This window comes from Balaenoptera physalus, assembly GCF_965194825.1.
Source record: "Balaenoptera physalus genome assembly, chromosome: 6".
In the NCBI taxonomy this organism is placed as follows: Eukaryota; Metazoa; Chordata; class Mammalia; order Artiodactyla; family Balaenopteridae; genus Balaenoptera; species Balaenoptera physalus.
The window spans coordinates 110,765,462-110,790,207 of record NC_138885.1 but is presented as its reverse complement, the minus strand read 5'-3'; the positions used below and the strand labels follow the sequence as shown (position 1 = coordinate 110,790,207).

The 24,746-nt window shown below is 39.6% G+C and overlaps 1 long non-coding RNA gene and 1 pseudogene across 2 annotated transcripts in view; one reads left to right on the top strand and one right to left on the bottom strand.

Moving 5' to 3' along the window:
- The window catches only part of LOC309662635, a 930,148-nt gene that overhangs the window by 344,286 nt on the left and 561,116 nt on the right, over positions 1–24,746 (bottom strand). The window lies entirely within an intron of this gene.
- LOC309662925 (cyclin-Y-like protein 1 pseudogene) lies at positions 9,787–21,193 on the top strand (annotated as a pseudogene). The gene is made up of 3 exons (XR_014268414.1): positions 9,787–10,041; positions 19,175–19,249; positions 21,135–21,193. The product of XR_014268414.1 is annotated as a cyclin-Y-like protein 1 pseudogene (transcript).

Genomic DNA, 24,746 nt, shown 5'->3' with positions numbered 1-24,746 from the left:
ATATGTTATGTAAATAAATTAATATACAAATGTGTTCCTAAATAGTAATTTTGATTCGGGTGATGTATCGTACTTATGTTAGTTGGATATCACTTTACTCAAGAATTTTATCTGACTCTTCCAGTGATGATATGAATGCATAAATCCAAAGATTATCTATCTATCAATCTATCATCTGTTTATCCATCTCTGCCCTCTACCTATTCACTGATCTATCATCTATCTATCCATCCATCCATCTCGTCTCTTTTTTTTTTTAATTTTTGAATTTTATTTTATTTACTTTTCAACAGCAGGTTCTTATTAGTTGGGATTGACATATATACGTCTATTCTCTTGTCCATATCTATCTATCTATCTGTCTGTCTATCTATCTGTCTGCCTATCTGTAATTAGGTTCCAGATAGGAAGCACTAACCTGGGTAGGGTGACCCTGGCTTCCATGGAGAGTATTAGGTAAGAGGTTAGACTTGAGGTGGCTTCTGGAGGGAAATGGATTTGTCATCATCATTATCAATTACCATGATTGATTAGTAATGAGGAGACAGTGATTAACTATCATGTAGAATTCAATTTTTACATTAGCAGTTACTTTGTTAACTATATTAGTGTGAATATGAATTTTTTGAAACTCCCAGTATAAAAAGGGTGAAAGGGCTTCCCTGGTGGCGCAGTGGTTAAGAATCCGCCTGCCAATGCAGGGGACACGGGTTCGAGCCCTGGTCCGGGAAGATCCCACATGCCGTGGAGCAACTAAGCCCGTGCACCGCACCACAACTACTGAGCCTGAGCTCTAGAGCCCGCGAGCCACAACTACTGAGCCTGTGCACCACAACTGCTGAAGTCTGTGCACTTAGAGCCCATGCTCCACAACAAGGGAAGCCACCGCAGTTAGAAGCCCACGCACCACAATGAAGAGTAGTCCCTGCTTGCCGCAAAAATAAATAAATAAATAAATTTTTTAAAAAAAGGGTGAAAAAAGGATGTAGTTCCTACATTATTTTTTTGTGCAGTGGCTTATTCATGTTACTGAAAAGTAGCTTTTATTATCATTTAAGGAGCAGTTCTTTTGCCTCCCACTTCCCTCTCTCTAGCCCTTGCCTCCTCCTTCTAGCTCCTTTTTTCTTTTCTTTCCCACTCACTGCATCCCTGCCTTCTTCCTTTGATTCTTCGTTAGATGAGGAAGTTCTTAATAAAAATAATTGAAATAGGTGATTTTGCTTGCATAATGACATTCCCTTATGTCTCATAATAATAATAATAATAATAATAACAATAATAATATATACCAGGTCATAAGCACTTTATGTGCACTGCCTCAGCTGACTCCTCTGTAAAGTGGGGATCATGGTGAGTACCGTACAGCTGGAGGACTAGCTCAGGGTTAGTGGGTGTAAATAACTACCTTGAAGTCACGTGGCTAGATAAATATCAGATCCAGAATTTGACTTGGGAGTGTCTTTCTGACAGTCCACCTGCTTCTCCAAAAGCTGTTGACCGGGTGCAGAAAAGAAAAATTATTATTAGTTTTTCATTCTGCAGAAACTTGAGACTTACAAACAATGTTGCAAAACTAGTACACAATCTTCCCATATCCCTTTCCCCCAGCTTTTAAAAATGTTAACATCTTACATAGCCATAGCACAATGATCAGAATGAAGAAACAATAACATTGATATGATACTGTTAACTGGCCTGCAGATTTTATTCAGGTTTCAACAGTTTCCCCATTAATGTCTTTTTCCTAGTCTGGGATCCCACATTGTATTTTGTTGTGGTATATTCTTAGTTTTCTTCAATCTGGGCAGTTTCAGAATCTTTCTTTCCCTTTCATGATTTTTACATTTGTGAAGAGTATTGGCCACTTGTTAAGTGAATGGGTTTTCCTGGTATTTCCTCAAGATTAAATTTAGGTTATGCATTTTTGGCAAGAATACTACAGAATCGAAACTGTCTTCTTCTCAGTGCATCATATCAGGGAACACTTGATGTCAGCATGTTTCGTTACTGGTGAGATTAACCTTGATCATTTGGTTACAGTTGTGTCTGCCAGGATTCTCCACTGTAAAGTTACTGTTTCTCCTTTGAAATTAAAAAATATCTTGTGAGGAGATACTTTGACAATATGCACATATCCTGTTTCTTATCATACTTTTTTTCTTTTTTTTTCATCGTGTTTATAACCCTGACATTACTACTCTGTACACAATCCTTAAAAGAGAAAACTACCAGTCATTGTATTCACTTGTTTACTGGAACAAATGTTTGACTTACACTGTTGGTAAACACTAAAAAATTGGAGGGGCATATTATATGGGAGCACTGTGGGAAAAGAATTTTTTTTTAAAAAATTTTTAATTGGTTTTTTTTTTGAATTTTATTTTACTTATTTTTTTAAACAGCAGGTTTTTATTAGTTATCCATTTTATACATATTAGTGTATACATGTTAATCCCAATCTCCCAATTCATCACACTACCACCACCCTGCCCCTGCCCCTTTCCCCCCTTGGTGTCCATACGTTTGTTCTCTACATCTGTGTCTCAATTTCTGCCTGCAAACCGGTTCACCTGTACCATTTTTCTAGGTTCCACATATGTGCGTTAATATACGATATTTGTTTTTATCTTTCTGACTTACTTCACTCTGTATGACAGTCTCTAGATTCATCCACGTCTCTACAAATGACCCAATTTGTTCCTTTTTATGGCTCATAATATTCCATTGTATATATGTACCACGTGTTTTTTATCCATTCATCTGTCAGTGGGCATTTAGGTTGCTTCCATGACCTGGCTATTGTAAAGAGTGCTGCAATGAACATTGGGTGTATGTGTCTTTTTGAATTATGGTTTTCTCTGGGTATATGCCCAGTAGTGGGATTGCTGGATCATATGGTAATTCTATTTTTAGTTCTTTAAGGAACCTCCACACTGTTCTCCATAGTGGCTGTATCAATTTACATTCCCACCAACAGTGCAAGAGGGATCCTTTCTCTCCACACCCTCTCCAGCATTTGTTTTTTGTAGATTTTCTGATGATGCCCATTCTAACTGGTGTGAGGTGATACCTCATTGTACTTTTGATTTGCATTTCTCTAATAATTAGTGATGTTGAGCAGCTTTTCTTGTGCTTCTTGGCCATCTGTTTGTCTTCTTTGGAGAAATGTCTATTTAGGTCTTCTGCCCATTTTTGGATTGGGTTGTTTGTTTTTTTAATATTGAGCTGCATGAGCTGTTTATATATTTTGCAGATTAATCCTTTGTCCGATGATTCGTTTGCAAATATTTTCTCCCATTCTGAGAGTTGCCTTTTCGTCTTGTTTATGGTTTTCTTTGCTGTGCAAAAGCTTTGAAGTTTCATTAGGTCCCATTTGTTTATTTTTGTTTTTATTTCCATTACTCTAGGAGGTGGATCAAAAAAGATCTTGCTGTGATTTATGTCAAAGAGTGTTCTTCCTATATTTTCCTCTAAGAGTTTTATAGTGTCCCATCTTACATTTAGGTCTCTAATCCATCTTGAGTTTATTTTTGTGTATGGTGTTAGGGAGTGTTCTAATTTCATTCTTTTACATGTAGCTGTCCAGTTTTCCCAGCACCACTTATTGAAGAGGCTGTCTTTTCTCCATTGTATATCCTGCCTCCTTTGTCATAGATTAGTTGACCATAGGTGTGTGGGTTTATCTCTGGGCTTTCTGTCCTGTTCCATTGATCTATATTTCTCTTTTTGTGCCAGTACCCTATTGTCTTGATTACTGTAGCTTTGTAGTAGTATAGTCTGAAGTCAGGGAGTCTGATTCCTCTAGCTCCATTTTTTTCCCCTCAAGACTGCTTTGGCTACTTGGGGTCTTTTGTGTCTCCATACAGACTTTAAGATTTTTTGTTCTAGTTCTGTAAAAAATGCCATTGGTAATCTGATAGGGATTGCATTGAATCTGTAGATTGCTTTGGGTAGTATGGTCATTTTCACAATATTGATTCTTCCAATCCAAGAACATGGTATATCTCTCCATCTGTTTGTATCATCTTTAATTTCTTTCATTAGTGTCTTATAGTTTTCTGCATACAGGTCTTTTCTCTCCCTAGGTAGGTTTATTCCTAGGTATTTTATTCTTTTTGTTGCAATGGTAAATGACAGTGTTTCCATACTTTCTCTTTCAGATTTTTCATCATTAGTGTATAGGAATGCAAGAGATTTCTGTGCATTAATTTTGTATCTTGCAACTTTACCAAATTCATTGATGAGCTCTAGTAGTTTTCTGGTGGCATCTTTAGGATTCTCTATGTATAGTATCATGTCATCTGCAAACAGTGACAGTTTTACTTCTTCTTTTCCAATTTGTATTCCTTTTATTTCTTTTTCTTCTCTGATTGCCATGGCTAGGAACTTCCAAAACTATGTTGAATAATAGTGGTGAGAGTGGACATCCTTGTCTCATTCCTGATCTTAGTGGAAATGGTTTCAGTTTATCACCATTGAGAATGATGTTTGCTGTGGATTTGTCATATATGACCTCTATTATGTTGAGGTCGCTTCCCACTGTGCCTACTTTCTGGAGAGTTTTTATCATACATGGATGTTGAATTTTGTCAAAAGATTTTTCTATATCTATTGAGATGATCATGTGGTTTTTATTCTTCAGCTTGTTAATATGGTGTATCACATTGATTGATTTGCGTATATTGAAGAATCCTTGCATCCCTGGGATAAATCCCACTTGATCATGGTGTATGATCCTTTTAATGTGTTGTTGGATTCTGTTCGCTAGTATTTTGTTGAGGATTTTTGCATCTATATTCATCAGAGATATTGGCCTCTAATTTTCTTTTTTTGTAGCATCTTTGTCTGGTTTTGGTGTCAGGGTGATGGTGGCCTCATAGAATGAGTGAGTGTTCCTTCCTCTGCAGTTTTTTGGAAGAGTTTGAGAAGGATGGGTGTTAGCTCTTCTCTAAATGTTTGATAGAATTCACCTGTGAAGCCATCTGGTCCTGGACTTTTGTTTGTTGGCCGATTTTAAATCACAGTTTCAATTAAATTACTTGTGATTGGTCTGTTCATATTTTCTATTTCTTCCTAATTCATTCTTGGAAGGTTATACTTTTCTAAGAATTTGTCCATTTCTTCCAGGTTGTCCCTTTTATTGGCATAGAGTTGCTTGTAGTAGTCTCTTCGGATGCTTTGTATTTCTGTGGTGTCTGTTGTTAACTTCTCGTTTTTCATTTCTAATTTTATTGATTTGAGTCCTCTCCCTCTTTTTCTTGATGAGTCTGGCTAATGGCTTATCAATTTTGTTTATCTTCTCAAAGAACCAGCTTTTAGTTTTATTGATCTTTGCTATTGTTTTCTTTGTTTCTATTTCATTTATTTCTGCTCTGATCTTTATGATTTCTTTCCTTCTGCTAACTTTGGGTTTTGTTTTTTCTTCTTTCTCTAGTTCTTTAGGTGTAAGGTTAGACTGTTTATTTGAGATTTTTCTTGTTTCTTGAGGTAGGCTTGTATAGCTACAACCTTCCCTCTTAGAACTGCTTTTGCTGCATCCCATAGGTTTTGGATCATCGTGTTTTCATTGTCATTTGTCTCTAGGTATTTTTTGATTTCCTCTTTGATTTCTTCAGTGATCTCTTGGTTATTTAGTAACGTATTGTTTAGCCTCCATGTGTTTGTGTTTTTTACGTTTTTTTTCCCTGTAATTCATTTCTAATCTCATAGCGTTGTGGTCAGAAAAGATGCTTGATATGATTTCAATTTTCTTAAATTTACTGAGGCTTGATTTGTGTCCCAAGATATGATCTATCCTGGAGAATGTTCCGTGCGCACTTGAGAAGAAAGTGTAATCTGCTGTTTTTGGATGGAATGTCCTATGAATATCCATTAAATCTATCTGGTTTATTGTGTCATTTAAAGCTTGTGTTTCCTTATTAATTTTCTGTTTGGATGATCTGTTCATTGGTGTAAGTGAGGTGTTAAAGTCCCCCACTATTAATTGTGTTACTGTCGATTTCCTCTTTTATAGCTGTTAGCAGTTGCCTTTATATTGAGGTGCTCCTATGTTGGATGCATCTTCTTGGATTGATCCCTTGATCATTATGTAGTGTCCTTCCTTGCCTCTTGTAACATTCTTTATTTTGAAGTCTATTTTGTCTGATATGAGAATTGCTACTCCAGCTTTCTTTTGATTTCCATTTGCATGGAATATCTTGTTTCATCCCCTCACTTTCAGTCTTTATGTGTCCCTAGGTCTGAAGTGGGTCTCTTGTAGACAGCATGTAGATGGGTCTTGTTTTTGTATCCATTCAGCGAGCCTGTGTCTTTTGGTTGGAGCATTTAATCCATTCACGTTTAAGGTAATTATCGATATGTATGTTCCTATTACTATTTTCTTAATTGTTCTGGGTTTGTTTTTGTAGGTCCTTTTCTTCTCTTGTGTTTCCCACTTAACGAAGTTCCTTTAGCATTTGTTGCAGAGCTGGTTTGGTGGTGCTGAATTCTCTTAGCTTTTGCTTGTCTGTAAAGCTTTTGATTTCTCCATCGAATCTGAATGAGATTCTTGCCAGGTAGAGTAATCTTGATTGTAGGGTCTTCCGTCTTCCCTTTCATCACTTTAAATATGTCATGCCATTCTCTTCTGGCTTGTAGAGTTTCTGCTGAGAAATCAGCTGTTAACCTTATGGGAGTTCCCTGGTATGTTATTTGTCGTTTTTCCCTTGCTGCTTTCAATAATTTTTCTTTGTCTTTAATTTTTGCCAATTTGATTACTGTGTGTCTCGGCGTGTTTCTCCTTGGGTTTATCCTGTATGGGACTCTCTGCGCTTCCTGGACTTGGGTGGCTATTTCCTTTCCCATGTTATGGAAGTTTTCGACTATAATCTCTTCAAATATTTTCTCGGGTCCTTTCTCTCTCTCTTCTCCTTCTGGGACCCCTATAATGCGAATGTTGTTGCGTTTCATGTTGTCCCAGAGGTCTCTTAGGCTGTCTTCATTTCTTTTCATTCTTTTTTCTTTATCCTGTTCCGCAGCAGTGAATTCCACCATTCTGTCTTCCAGGTCACTTATCTGTTCTTCTGCCTCAGTTATTCTGCTATTGATTCCTTCTAGTGTATTTTTCATTTCAGTTATTGTATTGGTCATCTCTGTTTGTTTGTTCTTTTTCTAGGTCTTTGTGAATCATTTCTTGCATCTTCTCAATCTTTGCCTCCATTCTTATTCCGAGGTCCTGGATCATCTTCACTATCATTATTCTGAATTCTTTCTCTGGAAGGTTGCCTATCTCCATTTCATTTAGTTGTTTGTCTGGGGTTTTTTCTTGTTCCTTCATCTGGTACATAGCCCTCTGCCTTTTCATCTTGTCTATCTTTCTCTAACTGTGTTTCTTGGTCCACAGGCTGCAGGATTGTAGTTTTTCTTGCTTCTGCTGTCTGCCCTCTGGTGGTTGAGGCTATCTAAGAGGCTTGATGGGAGGCTCTGGTGGTGGGTAGAGCTCTCATTTACCAGTTTTATTTTACATAGGATGCCTCATTTACTAAAACCATAGATTCCAAGTTGCTCCATGAAAAATGTGATATTCTTAGCTGTCAACATTAGGGAATTTCCCCAATCACATTTTTAAATTGATTTAATGTGTTATTTTTGAAAACATAAGTTGGGATATCACAAAATGGATTTAGCCTGCAGAGGCTTACTTTCAACCAGAGAGCTCCATTTCCATGTTCCGCTTAACAGAACCCCAAAATGATCTTCCTTCCCAAACCTCTTCCTTTTCCTGCACTATCTAAGAAAAAGTAACCACACTCTACATAGTTCCCTAAGCCAGAACCCTAGCAGCCATTTTTGCTTCTCTTTTCCCCTTCCCGCTCCATATCTAGTCACTGAGCACTTCTATTCTACCTCCCAAATGACCTCAGATCCTTTCCCTCCACTCCAATCTCTGCCACTGCCTTTAGTTTGAGCCCTCACTCCTCTCTTAGATGAATATAAAGTCTCTTAATGGGTTTTGTTGCTTCCATCAGTCCTACTTATTCTCAAGCGTGACCTCACTACAAACCACCTGATAGTGACGCCTTAACTTCACAACATTCAATGGCTCTCATGTTTCTGGGAAGAAAACCAAGCTCTTTACCCCAGCATCTACTTGGGGTTAATAGATCTAGGTTTGAATTTCAGGTTTAAGTACTTTGCAGCAGTGTTACCTCAGACTATTGGGCTTTCTAAGCCTTTGTTTTCTCACCGTGCCTGAGGTCACTGAGGGCAGGACTATTTTTCACACACGGGTGCCTGGCATGTAGGAGGGACTAATCAATGTTGAATGAAGGGAAAGTATTTTAAAATCCACATCAAAAAATTGTTCCTCCTTAAAAAAAGAAAATCCTGATACACTATGCCACTTCCAACCAAATTTGACTTCGACCTTTATTTTCTGATGATCACAATAAGGTGCCTTTGGGGATCCACACAATCGGGGATCAAATCCTGGCCACACCCCTGAGCAATCATGTGACCTTGGGAACGTGACTTAACGTCTGTAAAATCTGTAAAATGAAGGTTTCTGAGGATTTTGTTCCCGAGGGTTAAATGAGTACCTCACTTGGAACGGGGGCGGGCGCATAGTGTTTGCCAAATGTTAACTATCGTTATCATCTTCATCAAATCAAGACCGTGGTACTTCACTTTGTGACTCTCAAGTTTGTATGAGAAAATCGTGCTTTATGCGTTGTTGTTGGCTAAAGTAGGGAAACCTGGAAACTCCTGCCGTGGAAGAGAGCAACAGGCGAGAAAAGCGAGTTGCTGAATCCCAGCGCCTCAGAGGTGGGAGGGAGGAGTTCGTTCCCTAATTTACTGATGAGGAAGTGGAGGGGTGACGTGTCCTTGAGTCTCATTCAAGACACAGCCACAGCTCTTTATTGAGAGTAGGACCAGGGCCCCGGGGGTTGCTATGGTTAAACTGTAGGCGGAAACTAACACTCTTTGGAAGGCAAGAGAGGAGGAGCATTCAGTTATAAAAAACGGTCAAAAATTGGGGTGAAACTAAGTTCGTTGAGCAATACATCAAATGAGTCAACTGTGGACCCGGTGAAACCGAGTTGCTAACTGAACTGGTATTTTACGAACACGGGCTTTCTACAGAGCCCACTGACTCAGGACGGCTTCGATTAACAAACTCCCGCGGCGCTTCCCGCAGGACCGGAAAGCTCGGAGCGCGAGAGATGAATGGAAACCAGAGTCTGGGGCGCGCCGCTCGGGGGGCGGGGCAGCCGCGGGCGGGGGCGGGGCATTGTGAGTCACATGCCTGCGCTCTGAGGAGGGCGCGTGGAGGGAACTCTGGTCGTGATTGGTCCGTCGTAACCAGGTAACCGAAGGACACATTCCGGTAGGCAAGGGCCGGCCGGGCTAGCTACTTTCAGTCGGGAGGCGGCAGCGGAAGGAGGAGGAGCTCCGGCTGCGCTCTCTCCCTCAGTGCCTGCGCGTCTCAGCACTTCTCTGGTTCCCAGCCCTTTTAAATAAGCGGGTCTGGTCACCGCCCTCACAGACTAGTTGGTTCCGGGGAGGCGGCGGCGGGGGTGCGGCCGGGGCCGGACCCCTGCCCGGGGCCCAGCGGCTGGGCGGGGGTGCGGCCGGGGCCGTACCCCTGCCCGGGGCCCCGGCGGCTGGGCGGACAGGAGAGCGGCGGGCGAAGTCGCGTCTGCATGTGCGGCACAGCCCCGGCATAGCCCGGGGCTGCCAGTGCCCGCCGCGCCATTGTTGGGGGAGGGGGCGGCTTCTGAGCTCGGCGGAGTCGGGGGACGAGCGGAGGCGGCGGCGGTGAGGAGTGAAGGCGCCCCATGGGGAACTCGCTGTGTTGTTGCCTGTCCCCCAATGCCAGCCCCAAGTCGGGCCGGCGCAGGGGGTCAGCGGAGCCGGACTGCGAGTCTGAGGTCTACAAGGCGGCGGCCGGGAACGCGGTGGCAGTAGCTCCGGCGGCGGCTACCGTGGAACCCGCCGAGTTGGATTTCGCAGGTGGCGAAGGCCACCACCTGCAGCACATCAGCGACCGGGAGATGCCCGAAGGTAAGAAGCGGCTGACGCGCCTCGCCCCTCGCGGGGTCGGCGCCGTCTGCTCTCGGGCTTACCTCTGGCCTCCGCCGCCCCCAGGGTCCCCCGGGAGGGAGACGCCGCCTAGGGCTCCTTCTTGCCCGGAGTTGGCTCTCCCAGGGCTGGGCACCGGGGACGAAGGCTGGCTCTGCTTGGCGTCCCCACCCCTTATTCTTTACCAGTCGCGTCCGGCCAGTCTCCTTCCCTCTTCCCTACCCGAATGCCCAATTCTTTCCCCCGTTCCCATTTCCCAGCCCGGCCTGAGACCCTCCAATCCGCGGCCCTTCCTGTTCGTGGTTCTATTTAACATCTCGTGGGACTTAGCAGAGACTTTCTGGTGTATTCTCTCTTTTCTTAATGCAAACTTAAATACTCTAACTTTGGCGTATCCATCCCGTCTCCCTATCCAGATGGTACCTAAGCGAAGGAACTAGGTAAGGGCCTGATGATAGACTTCTATTTGTTAAGGTAGTTGATATTCGAGACAATTAAGACAAACATTAGAGGATTTGTCATTTAAATTCGATATAGAGATGGACAGAGTCAGTGTGGTGTTCTTAACTAAAATTCTTTGGATTTTAATGTTTTCAGTCGCCCTGATAGAAGCTACTTTATCCCTTCTAACTATAATTTGAACACGATAGGAAAGAAAATGGTGGGAGAGGGGCTTAAAATAACTGTGAACGGTGTGAAACGTTACTGCCACGGCTGCAGAGAATAGTTGTTGGGTTTTTTTTCTTTACCAAAGGAGACCCCGTGGAGTTCTGATTACTTTTAAATTCCCACTTTGACACAAGTATGTCTTCAGTTGCACAGCCTTAACCGACTTCTTTTGCACGTTGCCTGTTCTAAGGGAGGGGTGAGGTGGTTCCTGAGACTGCTGGACAGAAGTTTCAAAGGAGAAAAAACAAATTCAGATTGTAATTTGTAATATAAAGGTTTGGGAGTTAACATACCACATCCATCCTGCAGAAAAATGTCTCCATGGCTCCCTCCTCCTCCGCCCCCCCACCCAAGTAGAATACTATTTAACTTTAAGAATGTTCAGGTAAAAGTTCTGAAGACTAAGTGGCTGGGGGTGGGTGTTGTCGGGGAGGAGAGGAGAGAGAGAAGAGAGGAAATGTTTTGATTTTTGCCTCTAGAATTTTGGAAAGGGATGGCTCTAGGTTAAAAAAAAAAAAATTTCTGGGTAGCATAGTGGCACTTTAATAAAGACTGTTCTTTGAAGTATAGAACATTGTATCATAAAGATGTTAAAGCCCCACTGGCCCATTTGTTTCATTTAAATGCCAGAGATTATTTCATTATTTCATAGACGAAATGTCTTACAGCTCTTCTATTTAAATTTTAGTTGGGTTTATTTAATTTCTTTAAAAGTTAGAATAATGAAGCCTGTGGATTCACCCTTATGATGGACGTGGCTTTGTAAGTGGAAAGTACTCCCTTTTCAGAATCGTTAGATATTGTGAAAGAATGAACAAATTATGTGAATTAATTGTAGCTTTAAACACAAAGCATGTAAGTACTTGTGAAAACTGCTCTGCTTGTTGCTATAAGGTAAGCCTCTAAATGATTTTTAAAAACAGTTAGTAGTTGGCTAGTGTAGGATGAGAGACGAAAATTGGACCTTTATAGAATTCTTTTAAGATTTACAATGCATTTTCTTGTGTATTTCACTCGGCCCTTCCATCTACAAATAAGGCCCGTATATATTCTCCCTCTGTTGCCAATGAAGAAGCCAAGACTTAGAGATCTGAAATGACTGTGTAACACAGCTACTGAACAAAAGAGACAGACTTGGGAGGTGGTAGATATGCCAAATTCAGTTCTTGGGATGCTTAAGAAACTGTTTAGAGTGCACCTTATATTTTATAATTTATCCATAAGTTAGGCCTATCTCAGCATACTCCAGTTTTGATTATTGCCATTCCAGTTTATTGTACACAACTCAGAAGCAACATTTACCTCTCCATTCTCTGTCTGTACATACATTGCAATGGATATGAATAAAGGTAGAAGTCATGAAATAGCCTAAATTTATCAGTCAGGTAAACACGTTGATATAATTTAAAGAGTTTGTTCTGGTGAAATCCAATTGAAGCCGAGAATGCCCTGGACAGAGGGACATTAGGGGAAGCTGGTAAGCGGGCAGGTAAGGTACTAAGCATTTAGCATACGACTATGTATGATAAGGAAGGAGTGCTAAATCAGGAACTGGAAAAATAGAGTTCATGAGTACAGAATTTACCTTTTTATGTTTAACATGATTGTTAAAATTTCATTTCAATTTGTCTTTTTTGGGGGGGCATTCGATAAAGTGATAAGAGAAACCTCAATTTCAGCATTTGCCTATTAATTAAGTTTCCATAGAAACAAGGTCAGAACACCAAATATAAAGTACAGGCACATTGGAAGTTTGCTCTTCATGTCTTTATTTCAGACAATTTTGTATCAGTTTCCCTGGAAACTGAGAAATACCTACTCAGATATAAAACATTTTGGCTTTTCTACAGTGAAGAATTATTTGGTTACTTAGAGAAAATCGTACATAAATGATGCTCTGTCTTGTTCTTCAGAAACATTGGAGAAGAACATGATTTCTTCAAGCCATCTCAAAAAAGTAACTCCTAAGAACGTAGTATAGATTTCAGATAGACTCAAAAGAATTTTTTACTACTTTGTCTTTAACAGTATATCTAATATAACTGATGGTAGTGTCATAATAGAAAAGAAGATGCTACGGTCCTATTGTCTGATTTTCCTTTTATTCATCAACTTTTCATACAACCTTTATGTTCTGACCTTAGGAGCTTTGCTAATTTTCTGGTGAAAGGTGCTCTCTCAAGTGACCCCTACCTCCCATCCCCCTGAAGAGTGGGTAGGGAAGGAATTGGCAATATGATGTGGAAAAACCTCTGAGCAACAGATCTTTCCTTTTTTTGGTGACAGTATTAATGAACATTTGATGTGAAAGATTGAGAAAACACAGAAAAGTCCTTCACTCACACTCAGAATATCCAGAATTTTTATTAATATTTTGGTGTTGATTCTTCCTGAACCTTTTGTATGCATATAAACATAACATTGTGTTTATTTTACAAAGATGGGATTGTTCTTTATGTGCCACTTTGTAACTTTGTGTTATAAAGAAAAGTAACAACATGAAGCTCCTGGAACTGTGCTGACACCTAGAGAGTGCTCCAGGGTGATGTATTTCCATGCAACTGTGCATAGCTCTACAGCCTGCCTTTTACCAACTGTTTACTGTGCCATCGAATGGTTGGAGCATAATTCATTTACCCAGCCTTTATGGTTGAGCATCTTTTATAATCCCATTATAATGCTTTATTCAGGGGACACAGATAAAAACTGATGCATTATATTGATACTTCCCTATAGCATTCTGATTGTACACTTTGTCTTATGACTTAATTAAATTCCTAGGGTGAGTCACTTTGTAGTAAAGGTATTTTAACATTAAATGTTCTTTTCCCAAATTAAAGTTACCATTGATTTTTCACTGAACATTAGATTTCCTCTTTTAGGTTTTCGTGGTTCTTGGTAACCTGTCTTGTGTCTTTGATTCTGAGTAACTAAACTACTACTCTAAGAGATCTGAAATTAACTCTGGTCTTAGGTGACAGACACATCAAAAGACAGCATTAGAAGAAATCTTAGATGATGTGGGAAAATTGGGAGAACCTTAACTGGTTTTGGGTACACTGAAACATGATTATTAGGCACCATTCCAGAGGCAGGACAAACAGTGGTTAGACAAGACAAAACCCGTATCCTAACTCAGGTCCTTACTTTCTAGAGGTGCCTGGGGGCTGACGACACAAGAATAACATCAGGTAGTGAGAACAGTAAGAAAGAAAATGAAGGTAATGGGCTGGGGAGGAGGACAGTTTTACAAGGGGTGGTTAAAGACAGCTTCTCTCCTTAAGCGACCCATGAGCAGTCCTAAGAGAGCCATGTGAGGCTGTGGGAGAAGAGGCTTCTGTGCAGTTCCTAAGAAGGGAATATGCTTGATGCGTGCCAAGGACAGAAAGATGGGTGGCTGCAGCTGAGTGAATGAATGCCAGGAGGAATATGGGGGATTAAGACCTTGTATGCCTAGTGGGCCTTGACCAAAAAATATGAATTTTAGTCTAATTGTAATGGGAAACCATTGAAGGATTATATGCAGGGGAATGATGTTAATTCTTAGAAAAAGGGAAGGGGGGTAGAGAGGGTGGAGGGAGATCAGACCAGCTACTGTGTGAGAATAGACTGTAAGGGTGGAAGGAAGCAGAGAGGGAGACCAGTTAGGAGGCTGGTGCGGTAGCTCAGGTGAGAGCCAACAGTGGCTTGAACAAAAAAGCGATATTAATAAGGGTCTAAAATAGGCTGTAGTATATAGATTGCTCTTGCATTTCATTTGATTCTCACCATGTTCTGAGTTAGGTAGTGTAGGAATTCTTCTCTTAGGTATAAATTGAGTTGTCCAAGGTTTTAAAAATGAGTATTGATAGAGAGTAGGACTGTAAATTCCAAATGCATGGCATATAGGAACAGAATTTATTGTTGACATTATGTGAGCTTCTTTGGAATACTACCTTTTTTCTCAGCCTTTTTTGTTGTTGTTGTTTTAGTGTATTAAAGTAATAAAACTTAAGAGTTAAAACAGTAACACTGCGTAATGTGAAATGAAATGAAGGTAACTTGCAACCCAGAAAGGTTCTTAAAAGTCCAAGAAACTGAGTAAAGTACTCTTTAGAAATATATAAAGCCAGGTGTACTTACCTATGTGTCACCTCTCAGTCATGATCACTGTAACACTGATTGAGGATTAAAATAAGGCAAAACTGAGAACCAGGGTAGAGGCAGGTACAGAAGCAGTTGGAAACCAGAGCTGGGAAGTTTGGAAGCCAGGATTGTCAGAAGCTAGGAAAGCAGGATCAAGGCTTGGGTGAGCAGTAGCCTGGCAGGTGCAGGAGCCTGCTGTGTACCCGCTGGTGAGGCAGCCCAGCTCAGGGCTGGCTGGCAGGAACTCCCTGACTGCGGTGGAAAGTGTGGACTCAGAGATGAAATCATCAGTTTACATGGTAATTGTAAAGATTGTAATGTTTGTATTATGAGCCATAAAACTAATACACTGCACAGTATAGGGATGCTAGGGCAATTCAGTAAATGCAGTGGTTACCGTTAAGTAAACTGGTGCTCAGCAGTTGGCCCAGAAACTGCTGACATCTCCTGTTTATTTGGAATATATTGAAATCAATATGTCGATATTAATCGCTTTCTGAAATATGCTGCTTCTGTCAGATGCTTTCTTGGTCACTTCCCTCTCCCTCTAATATTTTAACAAGGACAAATCATTTATCGACAGTTTGATAGCATAGTTTTAACACTTTTAGCCTTCAGTAATGCATTTCATTTGTTCTAAGTTGCCTATGTTTTCACACTTTTAACAACTGCAATTGAGATGGATCTTAACAACTGGTAGAATCTTAGATTGGAGGAAAAACAGTATTCAGTGTCGGTGGTGTTTTACAGGTTTCCTCTGAGGAATGTTTACATTAAGACCGAGTTTAATTTTTCTTTAATCATACTTTTTCTACATCGACCTATCATGCTGTCAAATAAGTTGCAACTTAAATTGATAATACAAAAATGATGGGTCTTAAAATACAGTTTTAATCATAACCCCTAATCATGAGCTCAAGAATATTTCTCCTGGGTAAAACATTCTTAGAGGTTTCTAAAGAAATAACTTTCGGAAGAATCCATGTAATTTCCTGAATGCACAGTAATTTCCTGAAGTCTCTAAATTACTGTGTGTGCATGTGGTGGGGAGAGGGATGAGAGGGATGGTGGGTGGTAAAGCTTTGCTTAATAGTTGGCAGTCTTACCTTTGTGATAGTGAAGAGTGTGGTAGGTTTTATCATAGTCTCCTTAGGCTCTTGGGAAGATAGTTCATGGGAAGTGCAGAAATATTGTGTGTATGTATGAGTTTACTGTCTAATGGCTCACATGTCCATTCTATAAGATAGTGATGTGGTATTTTTCATTAGCAAAAAGTGCAAGTTATATAGAAAATTGTTAGTTATATAGGCTATAAACAAAAGATTAATATTTTCTGAAAACCTCATGCAAACTGACAGCAGTAGGGCCCTGATGTTTACAGTACATTCAAATGATAGGCCAACTCACCAAAGTGGAAATAACACTGATAACTGTGGGAAAATGGTCAAACTGTGTAATCAAAAGAAATACAAATTAGATCTACAGTGAGGTTCCTCATTCATATCAGTAGGAATTTTTTTTTTTTTTTCAAGTATCCAAAGCAAGGGTAGGAACTCAAAATGTCATGATTGGTAGCATTATACCCTAATGTGCCCCCCACCTTCTTTAGGAAGCAATTTAGCTTTGTACATGGAGCCGTGAAAGTGATCTAACCTTTTGGCTTAGTCATTCCACTTCCGAAGATCTTTGCTACGGAGATAAAACCATTATTTTAAAAAACTATGTGCATGAAGATTTTCCTCATAATATTTTAAGAATAGAACTTTGTAAGCACCAATCCCCAGCAATAGGGGATTGGCTAAGTCCAGTATAGGAATAACACTTGATGGGCCAGTGTGTATTCATTAAACAATAAATATGCAACAGTGGGGTGGAGAGCGCTTGTTAGTAACAAGAAGACATAAATTGTACACTAATTAGAGCTTTTTTTAACGTATAAGAAAAGCAACTAAAAGTAACGGTTGTGAATCATTGTGTGTTAATGATTGTGAATGGTTGTGTGTAATTTTTAAACAGAGCATCGTTTTGTCTCATGCAGATTTTTGTTCATGATATTTGTTAAAGGAATGAGCAAGTGACTTTTACCTTTCCCCACCTTTAGTGTGATCATCAGTACTGCTGATTAACCAGGTCTCCTTCAGTTGCAAGGTAAAAGAACATCACAGAGTTAAGCACTACTTGACCCAGGAGTTAATTGATCTCCTCAGTTCTGCTCTCCTCTGTTGATGTCTCCTGAAAAGCCTTTCCCCTCATGATAGCAAGGGGAGTGTCCAGCAGCTCAAGACTAGCTAAGGATCCTAGAGTACAGTTCTGCCTTTCTCTTTTCTTGGGACGTCCCAGGACAGCTGTGATTGATTGGCCGGTCCTGGGTCCTGTGCCTACCTTTGAACCCCCTAGGATAGAGTAGGGAGAGTGCCAGCTTTTTTCTGGTCACTTGGGCTCAGTTTACTTTTTTTTTTTTTTTGCATGTTGTCATTTCTTTTATCCCAGCCTTCTTGACTTTTATATTTAGATCTGTAGTAGCACATCTTGGTTTGGCGGTGTGTGTGTGTGTGTGTGTGTGTGTGTGTGTGTGTGTGTGTGTGTGTGTGTGTGTGTGTTAAAGCTTGCTTCTCTTTGATTCTGGCACTTAATTTTCCTGGACTTCCATTGAAAATTGTTAAGTTTTACCATGCCATAGACACTGATAAATAAGACAGCTACTTTGCAAACATTTCTGCTTATTTTTTAGATTCAAATGTAGTCTATTTACTTTCTTTTTGGTATAGGTAAGTAGTCATGAATTCTTTCGGAAGCTATAGGTTAGAGGCAGCTGTGAAAGTCTCTGCCTGCCATTTTGTGTACAGCTGAAATAATTTATTTTCCCATTGTCTTAATTTTTCAAATATGTAGGAGAAAAAAACTTTAAAATAATTGTATGGGTCTTTTACATAAAAATGTTGAATAGAATATTTTCTCCAAAAGCAGCTTGATAAACTTCAAATTCAGTGAAGGAATTTTCATGAAGAACAAAGCAGTTGGTTTAGCTCTGTAAATTACTAGTGCTGGCAATGACATTAAAATGGATGGCTCAGATTCCTGTTAAAACGGGAAGTCCAAAATTACTGTTCGTGCCACATTCTTTCTGGGTGGGAAAAGGGGATTCTAGGTAGATACATTTGTGAAATGCTGGGTTAGACAGAATTCACTACTAGACTAATTAGTTTTTAATATATCAATGTGTGTATTCTTTGGATTCTCTAAGAGGCAGGGATATATTTGTATTTCACTTTGACCATCAAAGCCATCTTTCAAAAACAGATCAGTTATTATGTGGTTTGGGAAATAATTGCCTTAACCATTACTCTTTATCTGAATCTTGGTCCAGTTTCTTAAAAGATTGGTTAAATGGTTTGAGATGGACTTTGCTGAGGAAGTGTCATAGGGCTTTTATGTTTGTTTGTTTGTTTGAAACAACAACCTTACGATCCTATGTGGTAGCTTGTGCTTGTTTTGTATTTCTGCCTAAATAGAAGACGCTATCCCACCTTGGTGCAAGGTGGGCTACAGGCAGACCCACCTTTTCGTGTAGGTATGGCCAAAATTTTTTTCTAGTAGCCCTATGATCTGCTCCAGAAAGTACTCTTATTGAAGCCCCAAATTGATCATGCAGCGTGGAATGAAGAAGTGAGTTTAGCTTTGGAAATAGAGGGCAAAGTTAAAAATCACTCTCATGGAAGTGTTCCTCTAGATTAGAACATTGAACTTTTATGTAGTCCTCTTAAATCTGCCATGATGAATAGCCCCCAGATAAACCACAGCCAATGAAATGAGTTCATTTGTTGAATGGAGTTAGAATTAGCCATTTGATTGTCTGAAGAACATTTGCCAAAAGCAACTCACTTCGTTTTGGCATATTTGATATATTGAGCTGGTATCTGACAGTAGTTGGCCACAGCATAACTTGCTTCTTGAGACTGTTCCTGGAATGTGCTAGTAATATCAGCTTTAAAAGAGGGTGACTGAATTTTTAATTGATAAATAGGAGGGGAGTCACATATATGATTCATCTAAAAATGGCATAGATTATTTAGGTGCAAGTTAAAGAAGTCTAAGACATAGCCATGGTTTTAGTCCACATGTATGGAGAGTTTCTACAATTTTGCTGTTTCCCAATAGAATTTTTATATTGTGCCTTTACTAAAATTGCCTTTTTGTCATTACTAAAAGCTCTTCTCAAGACTATTAATAAGTGGTTTCAATCAATGTGTAGCTATCTTTAAAATCATGTATTTTTCTACTCAACTAAATCACCACACCTTTTTCTCTTCTTCCTATACAGACTTAGCTTTGGAACCAAACCCTTCTGACCACCCAAGGGCAAGCACCATTTTTCCGAGCAAATCTCAAACAGATGGTAAGGCAATGCTTTTTTTTCCCTGAGAAAAAGAGTGAAAACTGTTTTTGTTTTGTGTATTATAGGAGGTATTTAGAAAAACTCTTACAGTGGTTTAAATGTTTCACTTTTTTATGTATTCACTTGTCTTATTTTAATATATTGATGATACAGTTTCCTTTAGTTGTCAGTGTTTTAGGGAGGAGAACACTTAGACTATCTGTTTATACATTTTGCCACCTCTTTATCAACATAGTCAACTGGCCACATGATTTAGATGTGGTCTATTTCTCCATGCTACTTTGTCCTTTTCCCCTTACTCCGAAGAGCACATATGTTAAAGACAAATGATAGGGTTTAGGTCACAGTTAGGTTTTCATTTGATCAAAGCAGAAAAATCAGTTGTTATATATGGGAATTGAGCCTTGTGATTTTGGCCCTGTTTTACACAGTGTTCAACCAGACGAGCCTATCTCACATCCAGATTTATGCTACTCAGAACTTTTAAGCTATTCAAAACTTTCTCATCCTAATGTAGTGCTGTGCCAGGGTAATAAGAGCAACATGCCATATGGGGTTTTCCAGAAGATTATCCTCAGCATGTGAAACTCATATAAATTTCCTGTGTCCTCCTTGTTTTAAGATGAGAATCAGAACCGTAGAATTTTTTGCACTCCTGCTTGCCTGCTTGTCTTCCTGAATGTTATGTTAAATCCTAGTTTATTTGCTAAAAAGCCATACGTGACCAAGTTTTTCAGTTGATTACGAGAGCAGGAATACAAGAAGTGAACATTCCATAATATTTAAAGTGATGCAGCACAATAAAAAACGGAGGTTTGGTTTTTTGTTGTTGTTGTTTCGCTTTTTGTTTTTTTCCGTTAGATCACTGGTTTTTATAAAAGGATATAACTCAGGAACAGCCAGATGGAAGAGATGCATAGGGCCAGGCATGGGGACAGGGCACAGAGCTTTGATGCCCTCTGCAAGGGTACTACATGCTCACCAACCTGGAAGCTCCTGGGGTTTCTAACTTGCATTTTTCTAGTGTGTGTACTTGAGCCACTCCTTTCTGGTTAGGATTGCTCTATTTCTCAGTTTCTTCCAGAGCCATGAGCTGCTCACATGTAGAGGGGCTCTGGAGACAGTAAAAGAAAAGCTGTCCCATGCCTGTCTCTCTCTTCAGCCTTAAGGAATCCGTGCCTGTGATGCCTGTCTGGAGTTAAAGGAGGCAATGTGAGCAAGAGTGTGGCCTAAGACCCTCTTCAGGCTTTTATTCTTTTGGCCTTTGTTGGAGCAAAACCATTTTGTGTGCTGTAGATATGTTCATTTAGGTCAGCACACTCATTTTAAAATTTACGTTTAACATAGGTTACTTTCCAGTTGTGTATTTTTTCAGTAAGGTATTTGAGTAGGTTACCATTAAGTGGTTCAGGATGCTTCCAGAGATCCTGGTGCGTTCGGAGATGAGTGCCTGGCCAGAAACTGGTTCGTAGAGTTGTCATCTGTAGATTGTGGTAATTAAAGTAAGCTGTGTGTAAATGAAGACTTAGAAAATACTCCTGGCTAGTAGTTCAGCTATGCAGCAGGTACATTTTTTTATTAGCTAAGTTTCTCACCTGGCCTAATTTGCTTTGTCCTTTTCTTTTGTAAATGGGGAGTCTTTTATTTGTACCTAATACAGAATATCTATTAGGTCAAAAAAGTGAAAGTAAGTTTTTAGATTTTATTTATCGGACTCATCTTGCTGGGTGATTTAAATTATATATTTTGTTGGAAATTATTTTAAAAAATAGAATGGAATTTTATCTCATTGTGTTATTGGTAATCCATCAGATAATTAGTGACTACTTTTATTTTTCTATGGCATTTGTATCAGAATTCATCAGTTAATTTTTTTTATTCTTAGTGCGGGAAAAGAGGAGGAGCAACCATTTCAACCATGTAAGTAAACAGTTGAAAAGTTAAGAAATTAATAGTTTGAATTAAAAATATGTCTGCCATGATTCCTAAAAATATGATGGATCCAATACTGTTAGCATGGACCTCTTTTTTGTAGATTTTCTAAATCTCTATTTTCCTAATTATCAAATGGATTCAGGAAAGTCTTTGACTTAGTAGTGCCCATTTTTTAAGGGTTCTGACATTTCCGTTAAATTTCACTAATACGGTTGTAGTATAAAGATCTGCCTTAAATTCTTTTGCCTTATTTTTTTGATCTTATTTTTTAACCAAAGTAATAAAAGTATAACAGGTAAGTTAATTTTTAGCACTGTCCATTGACTTCTTGTCATAGCAGGTGAAAGCTGAGCTTCTTCGCTCCACCATGACGTTATTTCCCTCCCTGTGTTCCCTCAACATGTATCAGTTTTTATTAAATCAGAATCAATGTTTACATTACTACGACTCTGCAAATATTGTGCATTGCTGAGCCATAGAGTTCTCTGACTGTGCCTCCTCCTTGTACACCCTTCATTCTTTTTCTTAAATATTAATGAAATTGGAGCACTTCTGCACTTCTCTAGGATAACCCAATCCCCCTTTTCCTAGCCAACGTGATCTCACACAGCCAAATGCAGTAAGTAGCTCCCTGCCCGGTCTCCCTGCTTTCACATTCTTCATTTTTTCTGTGGAATTAATTTCCTGACTATATTCACTTGCCTGTTTTCTAACAGCTATTTTTTTCCCCAAATGTTTTAACATTTGTCACATGCCTATGAAAACTATTTTCCGTCTACTAAGCCACATCTGTTCCATTTTTTTCTTGGAGACACTTTGCCCCAATCTTTTGTCTTCCTACTCCCATATAGACTAGTGTTCCCCTAGGCCTGCTCTATGCCTCTTTTCCTGGGATATCTGTGTGAAGTCATCTGGGATCTCACATAACTCTGCTCTCTTATGTTGGATCCCCTATGTCCTAGATTCTGTTTCCCTCTTGTCTTGTTATACTTCCTTGTTTTACTGGAGCACATTTTCCTGGGAAAAGGGCACATGGGCAGAAAGTTTAGAGAGATCTAGCCTCTCTGAAACTCCTTCTATTTGATAAAGTATAGAATTCTCAGTTGAAACTAATTTTTGCCGTTCTAAAGACATTTCCCTCTCATCTTCTCATTTACACTGTTGCTCTTAAACCTGTTGACATTGTATGGTACATTGTACATGACCGATTTTAGTCATTTTCCCCCATCCCTTCCTTCTCGGGAACCTTTTAGTACCTTCCCTCTCCCTGGGATTTTGAAATTTCATAATTTGGTTTGGTATAGACCTTTTTGGTGTGTTTCTTTGATATTCTGTTTTTTTCTTCCAGGTTCCTATTATTCAGATGTTGGAAGTCTTAGACTTACCAGATCGCTAACTTTTTTCCCCTCCTGCTTTGCATTTTGTCTTTTTGTCCTGCTTCCTGGAGATTTCCTTGACTGTGCTCTAATCCTTCTATTGAATATATTGTTTTGTCTACCTTATTTTCAATTTATAGAGTTCTCTTATATCCTGTCATTCTTTTTTTCACTGATGCAATTTCAAGTTTTCATTTGCTCCTGAGTTTTTATCACTCCCATCAATTCCTTCTTCCCGTTTTGTTTTGTTTTTTTTTAAAGCGTCCTTATATTTTATTTTATTTATTTATTTTTTGGCTGCATTGGGTCTTGGTTTCTGCACGTGGGCTTTCTCTGGTTGCGGTGAGCTGGGCCTACTCTTTGTTGGGTGCGTGGGCTTCTCATTGCAGTGGCTTCTCTTGTTGCGGAGCACAGGCTCTAGGGCGTGCGGGCTTCAGTAGTTGCGGCTCATGGGCTCTAGAGCGCAGGCTCAGTAGTTGTGGCGCATGGGCTCAGTTGCTCTGTGGTATGTGGGATCTTTCTGGGCCAGGGCTCGAACCCGTGTCCCCTGCATTGGCAGGCGGATTCTTAACCACTGCGCCACCAGGGAAGTCCCATTCCTTCTTCCTGTTTTGATCTCTTACTTGTTGGGGGCTTCCCTCAAACGTGTGATGGTCCTTGGCTGTCTGTTAAGATCTAATTGGAAGCATCACTTGGACAACTCGTTAACTGATGGGCCTCACTGCAAGGATTTGGGGACCACGCCTCTGAACTCTGAGCCTGCCTTGGGTTCTGTAAGACAAACTGGTTTTCTTGTTCCTGTCCTAGTCAGCCTCTGTAGGTACCAAGGTTGTGCTTCCTCTGTTCTGCCATGTCAGTTACCACTCCTTTATCTAGTCTTTTCACCTTTCAAACATTAAAAATCATCTGCTGTTTATCCTGTCTTATGTATAGCTTTTTTAAAAAATGCCTTTAATTCTAATGAGATGATATCTGAAAGAAGGGGGAGAGGAAATAGATTTGTGGTCAGTCTACTCAAACTTAGATTTATTCTTTGAATATAGGTTCTGAGTTTGAAGTTTAATGCAATATAATTAACGATATTAATTCAGACAATATTTTTGATTATACCTATAATTAGAATATTATACTTTTCTACTAAGGCCTTGAGTATGAATTCTATTCAAACCACTCACCCTACCATATTGTCCATTAATGTGCAACATAGATGGAGTATTACAGACTTTTCAGTGAAAGTCATTGATTCTTAATAAACGTATCCAAAACTTGTGAAAAGGGGGAAGAAAAAAGTGAACTTCAGCTTTATTCTCTCTCTTTTTTTTTTTTTTTTCATTTATATACTTTTATTTGGGAATGTTTAAATCAATACAGAGAAAACAAAATTTCAGAGACAATGAATATCATTAGTTTGGATATCATTACTTTATTATAAAAGAAACACGGAAATTATTTACAGGATGAAAGATTTCAGAACTTCAGTGGCAGCTTCACGTGATGCCATTGGGGGAACGGGCAGCTTCACGTGATGCCATTTCAATAGTGACTTATTTTAGTCGACATATTTTCCAAGAATGTCACCATCTCTAAATAAGAAATAATCCTTGTCATCTAGAACTACTTTGGTGCCTCCATATTCTGGGAGAAGAACTTTATCTCCAACTTTCACACTAACTGGTTGAATCTCTCCACCCTTTCCTTTAGAGCCTGATCCAACAGCTACTACCATTGCTTGCAATACTTTTCCTTGCGATTTTTCTGGAAGCATAATGCCTCCTTTGGTTACAACTTCGGGTGCACTTCTTTCAACTAATACTCGGTCAAAGAGGGGAAGAAACTTTCTAAATGCCTGTCCTGCCATGACTCGGGTTGCCGCACTTCGTACTCTCGCTCTCTCCAGCTTTATTCTTTTAATGGGTTAAAATCAGAGGCGGTAGGCACAGTGGGAAGAGTCATTGGGTGGGGGCAGGATTTCAACAGGTACTTGACCTTTAATGATAAGCTTTGAGGGTTGTTACTTACTAGCCTCCTAGGTATGATTATTTTCTAGTCTTCACCATTAAACCTGCAGTCTACTAAGCAACCTTTCCCCTTATAAAGATTGTAAAAGTCCATGTATTTTGTCCTTAGTGCTGAATGAAGATAAATACTCTTCTTCAGTGACCAATTGAAATAATACCTATGAACAT